Source organism: Aulostomus chinensis, chromosome 10 (genome assembly GCF_037954235.1).
Source record: "Aulostomus chinensis isolate RoL2024-O1b breed Wild chromosome 10, RoL_Achi_v1.0, whole genome shotgun sequence".
NCBI classification, from domain to species: domain Eukaryota; kingdom Metazoa; phylum Chordata; class Actinopteri; order Syngnathiformes; family Aulostomidae; genus Aulostomus; species Aulostomus chinensis.
In genome coordinates this window covers 25121256-25140943 of record NC_141329.1, presented here as the reverse complement: position 1 = coordinate 25140943, position 19688 = coordinate 25121256, and positions in this window count along the sequence as shown.

Genomic DNA, 19688 nt, shown 5'->3' with positions numbered 1-19688 from the left:
ACGTGTGCGCACACACACACGCACGCATGCACACACACACACGTGCACGCGCACACACGCACGCATGCACACACACACACACACACATTTAAAAAAATATGCACATGTGAATCATGAACCACTTAAAAAAACCATTACGTACTGAACCAGATATGAGTCATAAGATTTGGTTTGTTCTTGTTTCTGATGGATATTAAACTTTTCTATCATGTCCTAAGATGCTGCTCTCCACCTCTTAGATCTAGTGACATGGACACTTTACCAGAGCGTTGGAGGAGCTCTCCCAGTGTGGGCCTCCATCGGGAAAGCTGCAGCGGGTCTATAGGGCCACCAGCGTCACCACCGCCACAACAAACTCTATCCGGAAAACTCTATATGAGAACAAAGAGATGAAGAAAGTGTGCCAAAAGTTAGTGTGTGGCATAAAAGTGCTGATCCCATGTGCAAATCAGGGGAGGAAGTGCTGAGCCTGCTTATAAAGCTTCATGTTTCAAATAAGCCTAAGGATGCACACCACTGGGTTATAAATACTACAGATGGCGAGATGATGCAACCTCAGTGCTAGCCCTAAATTTCAAGTTGTGAGACTCTTGTACAGAGGAACCTAGCTGGTCTCTACTGTTGCAGAAACAAGGTAGCATTTCCTCTGGGCTTTGAGGGCACGATGTTTAATTCATAAAGAGGCCGTGACTCCTGCTGATGTTTTACCACTCACGTTAAATGTATCAGATGCAGAGACGCAACTCTCTTCCTACACGCCAAAATGTGTCTGCCTCAATTATTCAACGCTGGAGGTCGATGACATGGATGGAGAGCAAAGGTGCATTTAGAGAGAGAACAAGACAGGCTGACAGCTGCAGAGCGGGAGGTAGTGAGGCTCTGTGAGAAAGCTTGTCCTCGGTGCTGTCCACGCCTGCTGATGTTCAGCAATGTGCTTCAGGTGGAAGAGGTGCTTCACGCAGAGTGGTTGACAGATGGCTCCACGTCCTCATAAAACTCACTGAGACATTACAGAAGTAATCAATTCATGTGAGAATCTGTGGATTATTTATTAGTCATCCAGCATGACACTTGTGGAACTGAAAATCTTGAATATACGACAATTTTGGGCATTAAAGACGTTCATTGATAAATGCTATGTTCAAGGTCTGGTTCAATTTTACAAAAGTACTGAAAATGAAATTGCAAAGTCTGGTGTTTTATTGAGCAATATTAAACCACAACTCTCATACATTAACTTTGTAGTGCAGACAGCCTCTGATTTTCTCTGTCATATTTACTGTGGCAACTAGAGGGCACCACTGAAATGTAAATATACATTCTTTGTTGCTAAGAAGTCACAAAATGTAACACATCTGTTTGTGTAAATGCACCCACTTGTGCTGTTTTCCATGAAAATAACCCAACTTTCTAAGTTCTGAATACCTGGTTAAGCAACATTTGTGTTCACTGTTGTTTGAACACAAGGAAGCTTGCATCAGCATGTAGGTCGGGACGGTGGTTGGATCCAACACACACCAGCCAACTCCTCTTCAAGTCCCTCTTACAACACTGTGTTTCCCAACTTCAACCCAAACCATGATGTTAACAAAATGTTTTTGTTTTGATGTATGTTCACGCATCACAAAACTAAAAGTGAATTAGTCCTAAAAAGCTCTTGGTTGTTGTGATTTTTTTTTTTTCTGTGTGACCACATAGGGCTTTCATTTCTTGATTAAAATTCATGTCTGGAAAAAGGGGGATGAATATCTTATCTAATTTATCATAATTCAAATAAACATCTTGTTACCTCAATGTCAGTGGCAGGAACAGGATCTGCGTTAAATAAATATTGAGCTTCAATTGTTTTGTTTCCGAGAATGAACTCATTCATTTTAACCATTGCAATGACAATGGAGAGTAATTGTGCTACACGACAGAATAGCAATATTTTATGTGGTTTACTTTCTGAACCTGCAGCTCTGCACGTTTTAATGCGGATTACATGGAATCGATTAAATTTCAAAATTGCACGTGGGGATTACAACACACGGCTGAGGTATTATCTCCTCAATCCCAGCTCTGTTGCTCAATATTTCACCTGCAGATTACGAGGACACAAGGCCCATGTGAATTTATTAAAATGTCTTCATCTGCAGAGGTCAGCGGCCACTGGACGGCCGTCACATAAATCACATCTGACACGTAAATCTCGGCTGAGAGAATCAATACCGTCCTGAGTGAGCAGATGAAGAAGTGAGGTATTTTGGGGGTGGGGTGGGGGGGTGAGGCGTATGCAAGACATATGGCTGCTTCCCCTGACGAAAGTCTTTCCCCAAATTTTGTCAAAGCAGCCAGCAAACAGCAGCAGGGAGAAGCCCCCTTCTATTAGAATTGGCATGCAGCTGGGGTCAAAGGTGAGGACCCTCCCTGTCAGTCAGAGGAGAGGGCTGTTAACGGAGCCGTCTGTCCATCTGCAAGCTGAAATCTAACGGCCAGCTTAGGTTACGACTCTTCATCCTCCCTCCGTGGTCTCTATTGTTCAAGCATGTGTGCATGTTTACAGTGAGACTTCCTATTTTTTAAGATATTTCCGCTCTTTTCCTGATCTCTGCCAAACAATGATTTCCTGACTTGATTGTGCGAAATTCCTGCAGCGACAGCTCAGAGTGTTTGGATGTCTGACAGAAGAATGATTGAATACCAGTCACCTTTTCTACCTACCATCAGTCTTTATCTCACCGGACATCACAGCGCTCACGAGGCCAGTTCATGACCCTTCAAACTCAGCTCATCCTCGCCTCCTGTCCCCAAAGGCTCTGTGGACCACGAGTTATATGCACCCAAGGCTGCTACAATTTTATCACCCTAATTTCTCACCATGTTTTGACATATTAGTTACTGGTTTTAGTTGCTGGGTTTGTAAGGACAGCTGATAAGCAGGGCTTTCAAACATGTTCATGCTCTAGACCCTCGAGTTTATTCTTAGGAAGCTGCAGACCCCATTTAGAGGGATTTTGCTCAAGAAGGAGCCTTCTGATCCAGAATCGCTGATTCGACGCTCAGATTATAGATTGATTAACAAGTATATTATTATTGCTAATTGCCTGGTGAATGTCAGTAATTGATGCGGTAATTTCCTCGCAAATGTATTAGATTTCTTTAGACAACACAGGGAAAACACCATGGGACACATTAGGAATGACCTGAAAATGAGCAAGAAATTGTTAACAGGAAAAGTATGAAGCAACATCAGTTATTATCAATCACCATCACAAAGCAGCAAAAGTAATAGACACAGACAAGTTCATCATCAGTCTTGACTCTCACTTATTACTGTCAGTCTAACTGGTTCCAGACTGGACCCAGCAGAACAGGAAAGGACACTGCTGATCTGGTTCTGTCACATGGGGGACAGAAGATGCTGCGTTTAATAAAAAAAACAACAATAACAAAAAAAAAACCCATCAAAAACAATTATAGGACTCAGAGATTGCAGATCTTTCCAGGATGCCCCAAAAAATCTGTTGTTCCTCTGGAACAGAAGAAGATCTCAATCAACAGACCAACAGTCAATGATACACATTTAGGTTTCATGAAAATATAGATCGTAAACAAATAGATGTGATCAAAACGCTAACATGAACAATTACATGAAAAAGGCAGGAAAAAGGAGAAATAGAAGAAGTATGACTGACTCAGAATTCTTATCATCTTTTGTAAAAAGGCAAATTAAACCTGACAGTTTGCCTGAATTTGTGTTGAAACCTCAAAGGAAGTCAACATGAACAAAAAGAAAGAGAATGAAAATGTTGACACACCTTTCAGAGAGACAATCGTATTCCTTAAAAATGCCTATAAAAGTTTTATAGATTTCATATATCTGATTCATGCCTTCATGAGGCGTTTGATGCAGCAACTGTAGTCTTACATCCTGTTTGTCTCTGTATTTCTGATACGCAAGATTTACTGCCGCAGAAGGGAGAAAGTCTGAGATTTCTTCATGCTCATGTTTACAGACTAAAGATAACCTGCTTCTAAGTCACTCCCAAGCATGTTTCAAAGAGGCCGCACCAGAACAGCAGTAGCTGTGCCCTCCCGCACGTGTACATCCTGTCAGTGTGACACAGACGTATATGACGTGAAAAGACAGCACTAATATTCCCACAGCCGAGCATAGCCGTGTCTAAAGGAACATGATGGAGGAGTGAGACATCCTCTCTGACGTGCTCGTCAGGAGGCAGGCATGTTACATGCTGTACAGCCTCAGTGACTGAGATAACACATCATTATCTATTTTCAGCTGCCTTTTACCAAGTCTACGCTGTCATTATGTATGCAGCATGGAGACGTGGAGGAAAGAGGTTAGACATCAGCGTGACACAGGCGAAATTTTCATATTGTGAATACACAGAATGTTCTAACTCCTACTCAGATCTACTAATAGTCTGGCTCTTTTGTCACAGTGGGGTTGTTTTTGTCATGTGGATTCAGCTCTGCTCTTTTTGTTCCTCACAAAGTGTGTTTTATTGTGTTTTTTAATATGTAAATTATCCAGCCCAGTTTCACAGAATACACATGTAAAGACCATGACCTCTTAACACTGCATGATGTGGCAACACACAAAGCCTTTTGATGACCTTGTTCAGTTGATTGTGTTATTTGGGTGGCGATTAGTGTTGTTTTCTTGTTTACATATATTTTTTTCAATCTTTCTTTGAATGAATGTACTAAAAATGTCTAAAGAAATTCTTTTCTTTTTTTTTTTTCCTGGGGTGCACGTGTAAGTCGAAGTGAAACATCTAGCCCCAAAAATGGCAGTTTCTTGTATGGCCACTTGAGGCTGTAAACTCCAAAAGTCAATCCCCATAAACCACACAAGGCAGTAGTTCAGGTCCAGGTGAATCTGATTGAAAGGAGATGTGGAGAAAATGGATGCATATCAGTTTTATAGATGCAGAACCAGCTTGTAAAATTCTTACTAGCTATAAACTTTCTGGCTGACAAATCAGTTGCATTCTTTGTATTGGAACTGTGTTAAACTGTCACCCCTGTTAAGTAAAATTCAATCAGTGATTAAAGAGAGCAGTGCTGCAGCACTCGCCGGCTGATGAGAAGGAAGGATTGTTGATCAGCTTAATTTAAGCCGAAAATCATCCCCGGAATTGTTGCTTTCCAAAAACAATGTCCCTAATTTTGTGTTGACAGAAAAAGTGAGGCGAAGAAAATCGAATTGCACAACTACTAGAGATGTTTTCAGTTTAATAATTTGGTCCAAGGAGGAACCCCTGTTGTTTACCCTTGTTGGACAGCTCACTGATTTTAATTCAAGCAGGCAAAAAGCTCTGAGTGCAACTTGAAATTGGACACTAAGTGTTTCACTGTCTCCAGACACACCGCTCCTCTCTTCTTTGTCTCTTCTCATCCATTTACCTCAGACTTGAGCAACAGAGAGTGCAGAGCACCTTGTAGATGCAGCTCCATTGTGCTCTGACTGTGGGATCGTAGACAAGCATTCTTTCAGAAGGAGAAGTTTACTGAAGCGGTGATAACACGTGGTGATGTATCACGGTGGCGGCCTATGATGCAGGCTGAAAGTCCCTGAGTTGTTGAACATGGTTTAATGTTTTACTCTTCTCTTGCGGTTGTAAAAGTCTGTGTCTGTACAAATGGAATGTGTGAATCATTCAGAGTAGCGCGGGCAATGACATAAAATAGGCTGAAGTCACTACAGTGCATTAAAGAAGCAGGGAAGCTGAGTGCAGTCCAAACTGGACGATGAAAGCCAAGCATTACGTCAAAGCACACACAAACTCACTGAGGTCTCACAGGATTTCTTAAGTGTCCTTGAGCAAAAACAAGCACAGTCCTTGGCTGCTGCTTTTCAGATGACCATGCACTTTGAACTTACTGTGGTAGCCAAGGAAACATAAACTGACCAGATGCTGCATATCCTCTCACTCATATTTCAGCGCTTTGCCATGTGCCAGGCTTTAAAGTTGCACATGGTTTCACATTAACAAATGATAAAATGAAAACATCCAATATGAAAAGGGGGGCACTTCAGTTCACTGCACTCATCTGTGTCACTTCAGCTGCAGCTGCATAAACCAACCACCACACAGCATGCTGACAAACTGTAACCAGTAAAACATTTAACAGTTCAGAGCTGATCAGAAATAACAAGCACATCTGCAGCTGATTGCACATTTCATATTGATATGGTGTATATTCAATATACTTCATACTTTCAGCTTTGTACCGTGCAGAGAGCAGCCAAAAAACTCACTCAATTAAAACAATACTTGACCCAAAAAAAGTGTATTTTGCCTCTCAAGTTCTCACAAATGTGTGTCTTGAGCACGTGAGGCATTTTCTCCCTCTTGCATCACTAAAGGCGACTGACAACTAACAGCAAGCACATTATCTGGTATAATCCACCTTCTCTTCATCCAGCTATACGCTCAGGAAAGACCATGGATTATATGATGCATTTAAGATTATGTTAACAAACACTTTTCAGCAGTTTTGCTGTCGTTTATTTGTCTTTTGGTTCTTAGTCCTCATTCACCATTCCTGTTGTGCAACATTCTGCCTGCATCAAGGAAGTAATGCAGAAAAAAAGTCATATTTGTGAGCTCACAACACCTATTCATAAGTACTTGACAGAGAGAAAACACTTTTTGGGTGTAGTATGGCTTTAAGACTGCTGTATGCACCTCATTTCTCTATTGATTTTCGAGAAACTGCTCCCCATATAAGTCACGGTTTACTCCAGATGTAGTTAAACTCTGCTACAATGGGTGCCAAATTCCAGCAACATTCCTCAGACAGCTTTATAACTGTGGCCTCAGCTGCAGTGAATGGGCACCGTGCTGCAACAACAAGTCTTAAATGTACATTGTGTTTATAGAGAAAACAAAATGGGACCTCCTGACACACCAGCCACTGCTTAGTCAGGGTGTGGTGGACGTCGCCCTGGTGAAGCGCCACATATAGCTAATCTAGTCCATGTGCGTGAAACCTGAGACGCTGACCGGGTGTGGAGGCACGACAGGACAGACTGCCTTGGAGGTGATGGAAGGCTCCCTGGTGACCCATCAATACAGCGCAGCACTGCTGGATGATCTTACTCGTTGTGTTCCTCAAGAACTGCACCCAAGTCTGCTCCAGCTGCAGACCTTAAAAGCCAGCTGGGCCACTCTGCTTGCATCATCTGACTGGTTCTCAAAAGGAAGATTTTAATTTTTTAATTTCACACAATTCTGCTCATTCTAAACAAGAAATCTAAAATATTTGGCTAATGGATAAGGTTTCTAATAGTAGTTTTAGAGCTAAATGTTGCCCTCGGTACAACGACTTTCATTTCCCAGCACGACATTCTGTACAGAACTGGCAATATCAGATGATACCGGGCAGTTTAACTTGTTCAAATCAATGTTAAGGCAGTAAAATCAACAACAATGGAAACAGCCACAGCGCCGTTAACTCAGAGACATAGAGGTCTCAGTTTGTAGTTAAACAGGGGAGATTTTTACTGGGCAGAATTTGAAAATTTGGCTGATTAGTCACAGAGGTGGTCAGTGAAAGATATTAAATGCTAGATTTTCTACAGTGGTCCCCGTTATATGGATTGTCTTATTCTTCTGACAACTCAATTAAATGGCACTGATGCCTAAAATAGTGGTTGGAGAAGAACATTCCCTTGCATCTGTTGTACATCGACTTCTCTTGCTGGCAGACGGAGAGAAGCTAACTTGGAGCTCATCAGCCGCTTCCTGGAGGCGGCACTGTTGGACGGGAGCCACAGATCTGCATTTAACCTTATTGCATGCTGCTTCACATAAAATCTGGGATTTTCTAAAGGGAGTCTGGACCAGAGGAGTGACATTAAACCTTTGAGAGTGATATCATTGTGGGGAAGTCTGCAGCAGAACTCTGCTGATCTGATTTTCTGATGACTGATGTGTGTCATGTTTTTGATTACTTCGCTTAAAGAAGAGAACGAGATCTTTTAACGGACTCCAGACTGGAGATCTCAACTGTCACGACAACTGAAAAACAAATGCCAGACCAACTGAAAGGAAACAATTGTAAACATTCATTTTTAGAGTGTGATTGGGAACAGATAACCACACACCCACTAATAAGATAATTTAATGGGAAACTCTAATCCTTGACTGCTGCACCAATAACCCGACTTTATCACTCAGCTTCTCAGGAACAAGTCCATTTTCGTCCCGTTCCAGTGAAAAAAACATACATTTTCTGTAACTGCATTTCTTTCCATTTCATTGAGAATATGAGAAACGTGACTTGCTCCCTGTCTGGGGTTTGATTTAATTTTTTTGTCGTGTTATCGATTCAGGGGGTTTTAGTCTTCACCAACTTTGTCTCCTTGTCCTCTCTTTTCCCAAAGGTGTCTCAGTTATGTTTTGTGTCATTTCTGAATGTTTTAGATCTACGTCTACATGCTCCAGGTCCTTCAGTCTCACCTTCTACATTTGTCTTCTCCTTGTTAAATACGTCAGTTCCATATTTCTTGCGATATTTCAGTCTCGATGATTCTCAACAGAGGGCTTTGACCTGCAAGGACAGGATCATGTGATGAGAGCAGTCAAGCAAGCAGCAAGCTAATCCGCTACCGTCTGACCCCAGTGCAAGTTTTAATTTCAGTAAGGAATTATTGGGGGAAACTACATCTTATTTTTTTAATCTTTATTTTTCAACCCCCCCCCCTTTTTTTAACTCCTAATTGTACATCACCTAATTTAAACTACTCCCAAGCTGATCGTAGATCAGTTGGTGCCCTATAATCTTATATTCTGTATACAGACTTCAGCCAAAAAGTTGGTCTTACAAGCCAGTAACTCACACAGGAAAAAACTCTATGTACATTTTTATAATCCTGTTTTTCAACAATTCTAGCTGTAGTTTTGACAGTATTACTGACTGAGGGTACTTTTTTGTTTTTCCCACTAAGTGAATGTCAGTGTGAGAAGCATATGTTAACCATTACGCAAGACATCTTCTACCCATTTTCATGTTTGTTCTCACAGAACGACACAAATTTGGACAGATCCTTCCCAAACAATGAATTCTCGTGAAACTTTTTTGGTTTTATGGTGTCAGGTCAAAATACCCCCCACCCCATCATCATTTGCATTCTCCGTTTTCCGCCTGCTCCACAGATGTAATTACCCAGCTGTATTTGGCCTATATTATTTTCATTCAGCCTGGCAAATTAGCAATAATCACAGCTCTGAGCACAACAGAGAATTTTCAGTTGACCAATCAAGACAATAGTTTTGAATCCCACAAAACCCCCAAAAATGTCCCACAGATTCCTCTCTCAGCATCTCTCGCCCCACATGGCTGAGCCTTAATCAGAAACAGGCAGACTGGATCAGGTCCCACACAAGGAAGACTGGATTATAAAAGCTGTGAACAATTAACATGCATGAGGTCTGCCCTGCCTCGATGAGAAAGGAATGGTATCTGCTTATGTTAATTTTCTCAGGATTAATTTAAGAAGCTTTTAAGGGTACTTCATTGGAAGGGATTCTATTTTTTCTTTTAAATCAAGTGTTTTTTCCTGCTTTGTTTGGCCGTCTGTAAGTAAAAAAACAACAAAAACACACTCACACACACACACACACACACACACACACATCTTCCTCCAAGACCCTTGTATGCATATCAACTTGACTGTGAGAAATTTGCCACCGTTCAACAGCAGCGCCAGTGTGTGTGCTTCTGTATGTGTGTTTGTGGTGGGCTGGCGCCATGTTTGGCCCCATGGCTACGGCTCCAGATGTGCTCTGTCTCTCTCAGTTTTCTTTCTGTTCAACTCAACCCAAAGAAGTGGAGGATGAGAACTCTGCATAAGAGGGAGGAGGGAGGACTGCTGCGGGGAATTGAAACGTGACCTCCTCCTTTGTCCTAGCGTCCTCAACGCTCCTTCCAACAACCTGTGTGACATGTTGCTCTGAGACGTCTGAGCTTTCAAGGGACATTATCATCAATGTTACTCAAGGAGGGTGTTAAACTTCAGCAAGGCCCACCCAGCAACATTACTGGAACCTTTCCCTGCAACCGTTTTTCATCCCTGCATCACTTCTTTGTGCAGAAAAAGCCCGCTGCGTATATTTAGCTTGAAGCTAATAGTGCCATATTTCTACCAACTACAAACAACAGCAAAACTCAAGCGCATCATCCACCTTTCAAAATCTGTACAAATTGCTGTTGAAAAGTACATATTTCAGGGTTTTTTTATATATATCTGGTTAAAGTTTAGTTAGATTTAGAGAGAGCTCACGGTTTGCATCAGAAATGATCTTGGTTACAATAATAAGTATGTGGTCATGGCCATGGGAAAGTTTGTGTGCATGGTAAAAAAAAATGAATAAAAATGAGAGGCTTTTGGGAATGGAAAAATAACAAAACCGATGATCTGGCTTGTGCCACCTGATTTCCTTCTTTCCACCTTTTATAACAACTTCAGCTGATAGAGGGCTTTCTCACTTGGACAGGAACATTCAGTTTATTGGCTTACACACTGAAATCTTGCAACAAAATAAAGAAATCTCTGTCCTTCCGTCCTTCAAAGTCCACTTATCTTGCTGAGTCCTCATAAAATTGCTTGGGTTGATGCAGACATGCTTTTCTGAAAGGAACATATAAATAAAATGCACACTAATATTTAGATTTACTTCTTTGATATCCATACTCAATGCTTTTATATATTTATCTTTGTTTGCACATTGATTAATGCACCAAAAGAATAATGTGAGTCCCCCGTCTCTCTTAGGGCCCCCCCTCCCTCCTGTGTTATTCTCATACACACTCCCAAAGATACAGAGCTGATGAAATCATTTAATTTTGAATGACAATGTGCAAAGTTGGCCCAACGCCTGCTGTCTCCTTCCGGCTGCACGAGCAGAAGTCTGCCAGGCCTGCTGCAGATCAAACGCAGTGGATGAACGACTTTATTGCATTAACTCTCCCCTCTTGTTAGGGGCCAAATATTGCTAATTTGCATATATAATTAGCAGTGCTTTGGGGGAAATGTTCAGCCTGACAATAGTTGTCATGGTCTGAAAGAGTAATGCAATTAGAGGCGATTGTTTAAACATGCTCGCCCAATTCAATTACTCGCGCAGCTGACAGTTACTCTTTGTCTTTTCGAGATGCACGACTAATGAGTGGCATCAGGACACGTTGCCACCTTGCATCTTCGCCGCCAGAGTTGTCACCTGAATTGTCATTAGAACACGGAGAAGTCTCGTTCAATCGGCAAAAATGCTCTTTGATTAATGGTTTCCTGAGAGATACACATTTTATTTGATGTTGAGCTCATAATTCTCTGCAGACATGATCCACTAAACAAGAGCAGAGGCAATAGTGTTTCTAACTTTCTCAACAGATTTGAATTACCAATAAAGTTTTTTCTTGCTGACCCAAGTAACAAAGGATGCAATAAAAAAAAAAGTAATAACAAATAAAAGGGGAACAAACCCACCAGAGAGTACTGAGCTCACTGTTTCTCATCTTTTGCACAAAGTTCTGAGAACTCCCAGAGCTGCAGCTTGAAATCATACAAGGTCGTGATTTTATTAAAAAACAGGGCGGATCTGTTTGGATGAACTCTTCAGATTTCATAAAGTATGTAAATAGTTCTCTCACATAATAACTTGTACAACTGTGAAGTCTTGTTGGACATATAAAACTTTGAGGATGTTTTCTTTGTACAGTACAACACCTTAAAAAACTCCAGTATCATTAAAGACCTTTTTGTTTTTTCTGCCTTAAAGTATCAGCCTATCAAGTGCACATGAGAAAGAAGATGTATTTATGTGACAGTAATCAATACTGTGGTTTTCTATTTGGTTATTGACATAGAAGGTCAACTGTTGGTCCCTTTACAAATGAGAGCAATTGTAGTCATTTTATAGATTTTTCTACTGTTCTGAGGTTTTTAAATAACGGTTTCATGATAAGAAAAAAGCTCACACATAAATAAAATCCTCATCAATTTTGAATCTGTTTGTATCAGCGGCACGGTGGTGCAGTGGCTGGCACTGTCGCCTCACAGCAAGAAGGCACGAGCACGGGGTCTATCTGTGTGGAGTCTGCATGTTCTCCCTGTGCCTGTGTGGGTTCTCTCAGGGTACCCTGCAATGGACTGGCGACCTGTTCAGGGTGAACCTCTCGCCCTAAAGCTGCTGGGATAGGCTCCAGCCCCCTCGCGACCCTTAACAGGATAAGCAGTAGAAAATGGATGGATGGATGGATCAGTTCCTTTTTTACGAGATGAAGACAGCATTGATATTTTTTCAACACAATCTGAGTGACGTGAATATGTACACTGCTATACTGGCAGGATACTATAAAGAGTAGCACCATTAAACAAAGAGACAAAGCGAAATAGAATTTAATTTCATTACATTTTATTCTGATTCCTTGCCTTTTGTACACAACTCCATTAGAAAGAAATTCTGATCAAAGGGGGATTTTCATAAAATTGATTACAGATAATGTTTACCATGTCATGAAATAGGCTGCCAATATGACAGGTGACATTCTGCAGCATGACATTTACTGTATGTATTCATGTAGTTTTGCAAATAGTACTTTTGCAGTTATAAATAATTCTGATTGACTTTCACTGGTGCTTATGTAATTTAATGTAGTATTAATCCTTTTATTTTAATTTGGAAGAAACAAAAATCTGTCTGGTCACAACAGCAACAGCATTTTTGTTTTCTCTCTTTTTTTTTTTTAAAGTGTCACCTTTTCAAACCTGAGGAGCAATCTTGTTACCAATAAATGTCAGCTTTGTGTCAGGACAGCTTGGCCCGGCAACAAAACACCAATTGTTTCCAATTGGCAGAATTTCCTTCCCTCTGTCATGGTGTTGGCCTATCAGAGGCCAGCTTGGTGCAAATGGATTAAGTTCACCCTGGCAACCACTCCACTCTACCTCTGCTTACTGACACTCCTCTCACCGCTCTCTCCGTCTCTGTCACATGGCCAAAATAGAATCAAAGAATTTAGAAAAAAAAAAAAACTCGCTCTACCTGCAACACAGGAAAATGCTAACCTCCATTTTGGGGAGGGGCATTCATTAAAAAGTCTACATTTCACATCAGGAAGTGAGGTTATCTCAGAGGTCAAGTGGCGACTAGAAATGAAGAAGTCTGGGAGTAAATGCTGGTCCAAGCTGTGGACGCTTGGCAGGGGAGCAGTGATGCAATGATGAGAAGACATGGTACAGATGTGGAAACAGATGAAGAGAGGTAAGGCTTTTACTGCAGCTGGGTCCCCCCCCCCCCCCCCCCGATTAGCAAACATAAACATACATGACCACTCTAACCATGCAGACCCCCACTGCTTGAAAAGACCATTAGGTGCTCACAGACGCAGGGAAACCATGTTCGGAGGATAATCTTACCATCTGGTCAAGATTTTCTTGCTTTCCTTTGATTTTTTTCATCTTTGACCTTTAGAATGAAACATTTTTTTTTTGTGTGACAAAAAAGAAAAGTTACAATGATCTGATTTATCTCTCAATCTTAGCCACCAGTAAAGAAAGTGCGGCGTGTGTAGCGTCCTCAACCAGTGATGAACAATATAATCTATATTTATTCTATTACTGACCACTTCCAGTTGCTTCTGCCCATCTGGATGCTTCAACAATCCCGTTCCCCTCCCAGTATAATCGCTGTTGACACAGGGAATTTAATCTAGATATCTTGGTGATGATGAAAGTGGTTGGAATAGGATTAAAGTCACTTTGACAGGAGTGTGACATCGCTACTACAGGGCATTACTCCATGGGTCTAACACTGGATTATGCTGTTGAGAGGATGTAACTTGCAGGATATTTTTCCCTGTTGCTGAGTAGAACTCATATTTAATATGAGTAGTTTTGATATAATAGAAATAGCAGTAATAGTTACCAAAATTAAACATGAAAATAGCTGTTGTTGTCACTCAGTAAGAACCTGTTTATTGGCAAATTTCAACCTAATTTTCTGATAATGAACTTAAAGTTATACCTCATCCAACACTCATTATTAAAGGTTTTGAATTGATTAAGTTTTCCCTCATGCACGACTCTGAATCTAGAAATCCCAAAACTCTAGCTGCATACATGTTTGCTGGAAACGAATGGAGACCAAAGTTTAACAACCGCAAAACTACACAAACGTCAATTTACAAACTAAAATGCATCATCCAGTGTAATCCAAGACTTCATTATTCAGTTGTATGCTTAATATTCCGCTAATACTTTGATTTGAACTAAAAAAAAACCTCCAAAACTAAAAGAGTTCTGGATCTAAACTGATGCACTTGGCCAGGGCTCCACTGTACATCCGTGATTCACGCAGTGATTTAATCATTTCCTCAGACTGACATTGTTGTTGTAGTAGAAGTTTAATGCACTCCTTGATTCGAAAAGTCTGACAGCCATTATTTCATAAAAACAGAGTAACTTTTTCAAAAATGATCAACAGTGGAAAGAATATCCACTTCAGTTTTCAAAGTCTTTTAAAAGACGCTTCTTTGTGAAAGTTCTACACCAAACAGGTTTCAATCCAGAAGGAAATGAGCTTTGGGAACAGATTTCTGCCTTATATGGTGTTAAATTAAAAAGTTCAATCACTTTACTTAAATCACATCCTTAAAATTACTCTATAACCACTTTCAAAAAAAAATCAAGAATCACTGAATATGATATGATATGGCAGATAAATATTAAAAAACACATTGCATCCATCAAAATGTGCGAAATCATGACGTGCTTCTTTAAAGTCATTGATACAAATACTACCTTAAAAAGAACATCCCCTTTTATATTGAGGTAAACATAAATATCTGACGCGAACGAGATTTCTCATTGAAACACCTGAAAGCAGCAGCAACGCTCCTCCGAGTTACTGGACAAACAGTTCACGAGTTTAATTGTCTAATCAGATTAATGCCTCGTCTGTGGGGTGAGAGAGATTAGGTGACTGGATGAGAGGGGAACAACTTTGTTCCATCTTGAATGATTTAACAGAGCTTACAATACTTGCTGATTTTGCAAAACAAGAGGGATAAAAAAAAAAAAAGGGCCGTAACATTTCTGTTTTCGATGATGTGCTATTTTTCTCTGCTAATGTTTTTTTTTTACATGTGATCGTTTGCCGTGCAGTCAGATTATGTGTTGCACGGTGGGAGCCACAGAAAGCCGTTACTTAGGGGCTAAAGGCTGGAGCTCAGATTATCAGCAAGACTTCAGGCCAAAGAGATTTGTATCGACAAGCGCAAGACAACAGTGTGTTAAGCAGGGAGAGGACTCTGGCACTGCAATGGTTAAATCCAAGCTTGAGCTACTTCGGTTGATGAATATTTTAGCTGAATTTCTTTGGGAATCTTGTGGTTTTCGGAGTAAAAAGAAATGACAAACAAGAAACATTTGTAAAATGAATAAAGAAATTGGACAATATGAATCTATGTGTGAAGGAATTTCACAGTTCAACCTTTATGCATTTGTTTTATTTTAATGTAATGAATTAATACGTTTTTCTGAGATCAAATTACATAACCACAAACTTTGAGTGACCCATACACGTAATAAAACAAAGCAAGGAGACAAGAGAGGTATATTCAGATACAAACATATGGGGAGTTGATACAGGTACGTATATTTTGGGGGAAATGTTTTTCAGGAAGTTTATAAAGAAGTTTCATGAAAAAAAACTGCATCAGATGTCGCCTGATTCAACTGACTCATAGTTAGATTCGTCTAACTCAGACTCACACTGAGCAAAATACAAAAAAGCATGCTTGTCAATGAATTCATGGTGAAAAGACAGGGAGAAAATAAAATCACTGGAAATGCACAAATAATGGGTCATTTAAAGTAGCTTAGCTCAAATTGTCGCTTATCTCACACAGGCACATTTGGCTAAATAACCTGAAGATGGGATTTTGTTTCCCTCTGAACAGTTGAGATCCCTGACGAAAAGCTCACTCTTGTGCTCTTGCAGCTGACAGCTACAGTCTGGCAGTTTAATCACGTGTTTAATCCTGACTAATGCAAACGAGGCGAACGCAGATCTCGATGGACGTTTTTAACGTACTGTTTCCTCCCTAATACGATCACTGTCAGACAGATCACTTGTTCCTATCTGACTTGTTTAGATTTAATCGTAAAAGACTCTTTCTTTTAATTTTCAATGCAGTCCAAATGAAAGACGAGTCCATGTCGCCGGGCAATTCCCAAAATAATGTGGAGGGATATGAAGGGACACGGTGACAAGCCTCAGCGGAGGTTCTGATGTGGACAAGCGGGAGGCCTTCGGAGGATCACACGCCTCTGGGGTGATTTGTCATCATGAATGTTGACTCATGACAGCATCGGTCAGCAGCAGGCCCTTTCAGGTTCACCGACTCAAACCACTGCACACATACCACACACATGACCATGAAAGTTAAACATGCACAGCTTTATCTGAAAAGGTGCTTATTAAAATGCCAAACCCTGGAGTTTACTGTTGAGAAAAGGCTTGAAAAGAAATTGACAGTTCCATTGAAGTCATTTGATGCGATGTTTAACCTCTCCCCTGCATTTTTCTTCACAAATAACATGTTGTGAGCCATGTAGGATTGTTCGCGGAAAAGCGTGTGATAATTCCCTCCTCCAAGAATGTCGTTTGATTAAGAATATGTGTCTGTTTGATAGCAGGATCTTTCAAAAACTACTGGATGGATTGTAATGCCACGTACTGTGGAACTAGGAATTAGAAATGTATTTTTTTTAAGAGGCTATTAGATTTAACAGAAGCCCAGCTGTTACCCTTGCATGTAAGGTAGGACAACAGTGATTACTACCTTGCTGAGCTCACCATACTCAAACTAATGCTTGCGCTCCAACCAGCCTGAGCTACGCTTATAAGATCTCTGAGTCACCGGTTTCGGCCAGAGATGTCAAAACAAACTGAACAGTAACTTAAAATAACTGAAGTTTTTTTCTGACAACTTTTCTTTTCCCTAAACCAACTCTTTCTGATGTTTTTGTCTCCAGTTTTTTTGTGTGTTGTTCTGATCAACTTGAAAAAAATGACTTAGGCGATAGTTTTAAGAAGACGACGATACGCGTTTTGTATGTATATTTTTTTTTTTTTTCAATCACAGGGAACCAAAAATTTCAGGTCACATTAGCCTGCAACCTGTTATGCTTTTGAAGAGTTTCATTCAAATATCTTGCACTTACAATTGCGCATCATCAAAAATCAGGGAGTGTTCATACAAACAAAAGGATCACAATGATATCAAATCTCATATTAGTTTGTCTTGTTATTGACATCAAGAAACCAAATGCCGTCTCTTTTTCCGTGAATTGTACAACCAGATATCAGAGATTCATTGATGTGTGTGGGTGCACATGTAGCTGGTGAACACCCCCTGGTAATCCTGAACAGAATCGATCCAGCCTCTTCCATGTAGCCAAGGTGGCTCTGTATGACCTTTGACCCGGGGTCACTGCTTCTGGTCTTACTCGACTCACTTTTAAAAGAGATGAAAACTATCAATCTCTACTTGGATGGATGAAGATAAGAGTGGACGCATAAATCAATAGCAGGAGAGGGTGGGGAATAATCCAGGCGTATCTCGGCACTCCATCCGACTCCTGCTGCTGCTGAGAAGATAACTGGATCCAGGCTACCATCGACAGCAGGCAACTCCTGTGTTCTGGAATTATATTCAGAAATAAGAGAAATGAAGCCTCCAGTAACCTCATATGTGGTCTGCTGAATCGTTCTTCATTAGACCTCACACCGTACAGTGAGCGTGTGCTCTCATCAAATTACATGACTCATATGTGGTCAGGGTCCCAGCTGGATGTTTCAGACATAATTTTAATGATTTATGTATGAGGCTTATGTTAGACATACACTCAGCACGTGTCCAAATACTCACAAAAATCCATTCACCCATTTACTTCTCCTATTGAGCCTCGTGGAACAGACTTACCCAGGTAACCCAGACGTCTTCTCCCAAGCAAAACATTCCTCATCCTCCTGGGGGGGTCAAGGCATTCCAGGAGTGGTTGAGTTGTACCTTCAAATCCCTCCTGTGTGTTCTGGGTCTACCACACCTCGGGGTGCAGTGGTGGCAACAATGCCTGAATCAGCTTGGATGATTCAGGAGCAGCTGCTGGTATCAGCTGCGTCATGATCGTAGATGAAGATTGGAATTTAACTCAACCAGTAATTTGCAACTTCAGAGTCTCGACCACCTGTGAGACCATCCAACTGCTTCACACTTGTCTGCATACAGCACCTGTTGGGGACACCGTCTGTCAAAACCACAATACATACAAACAGAATTATGAGGTCCCCAGATTGGACTCTGTCTCCCAGTCAACTGCGCCTTCAGATTCTGTCCATAAATTTTGGAATGAGCCCTGATTCACTCTCATGCCCACTGGGAACATATTTGACTTCCTTCCACGAATATGGACACAATTCTCATTGCAGTAATATAAGGACCGGACAGCTTTTAACAAGGGTCCAGCACCCCAAACTCCCACAAGACACCCAGCGGGATATGTTGTATGACTTTTCCAGAACTACAAAAAAAAACAACAACCCCAGAACTGCTGCATTCCCCATTTCCTCTTGAATATGCGGCTCTGTGGACCAGGGCCTCCTTTTCAGCTCACTTGCTAGAGTTTTGTTGCAAATCAGTGAAGGACTTGCATCTTCTGCCTCATAGTTGGCAAAAATGGGTTTCATCCCATTGCGAGAAAAAGATTATATTTAGGATCATCCCAAATACAGGATGATTCTGATCCACACAAATTTTCAGGTCAAACTTTTTTTTTTTTATAGTGTTTTAGTAGATATGAGGTAAAGAACAAGGGAGGTTCCACTGTGATTTGTGGTCCGCATTCTAAAGTTAACTGACAGTTCTGAGAATTCCTCAGAGTTCATGTTGTTGAAAGCCCAGTGAGCTTAAATCTTGTTTCAGAAATTTAAATCACAGCCTCTTTGATTTTTTTTTTTTAACTCTTACTCTCAACCTTCAAATGGTGTTTCGGCCTTGTGAGGAAACTCCTGCTGAGCAGCTCAGATGTTTATCTCCCCAGGGAGCTGTTTTTCACGGCTGTAGGACACCAGTTCACCAACTCACATACATCCCACCCCGGTTCAGTTCCTGCACCGAGGCAGAACTTTTTAACCCCAGCATGGGAGACGACAGCAGGGCACCGCATCATAAACCACAGCTCCTTTGATGTGTGGTTTTTTATTGGCGAGGAGAGCCTGATGGTTTCGAGCCCTTCTCTGCCTTCACCTCCTCCTCCTTTAACACGACTGGCATATGAGCTTCAGCGCACGCTGACCAAAGGTTGGGTGAGCTCACCAAGCTGGAAGGGTGACGTTGTGTGCACGGTGTTTGTGGGAACGTGACTTTACCTGCAAATCATTTACCACACAAACAGAGGGTCATTTGAAAGCGGGCGCAGCCAAAGGGTAGCGCTGTACTCTGAGTTGCACGTGACTCTGCTTTGCATGGGAAACATGGAGCTCGCGAACATGTCATTAACTGTTACTATTTTCATTCTGCATCGCCCTGAAGCAGCACAGGGCTGCTGGTTGTTCACCATATGCCAGGAAACTTTGAGACTCTATGGTTTTTGAGTACGACTTCTCAGC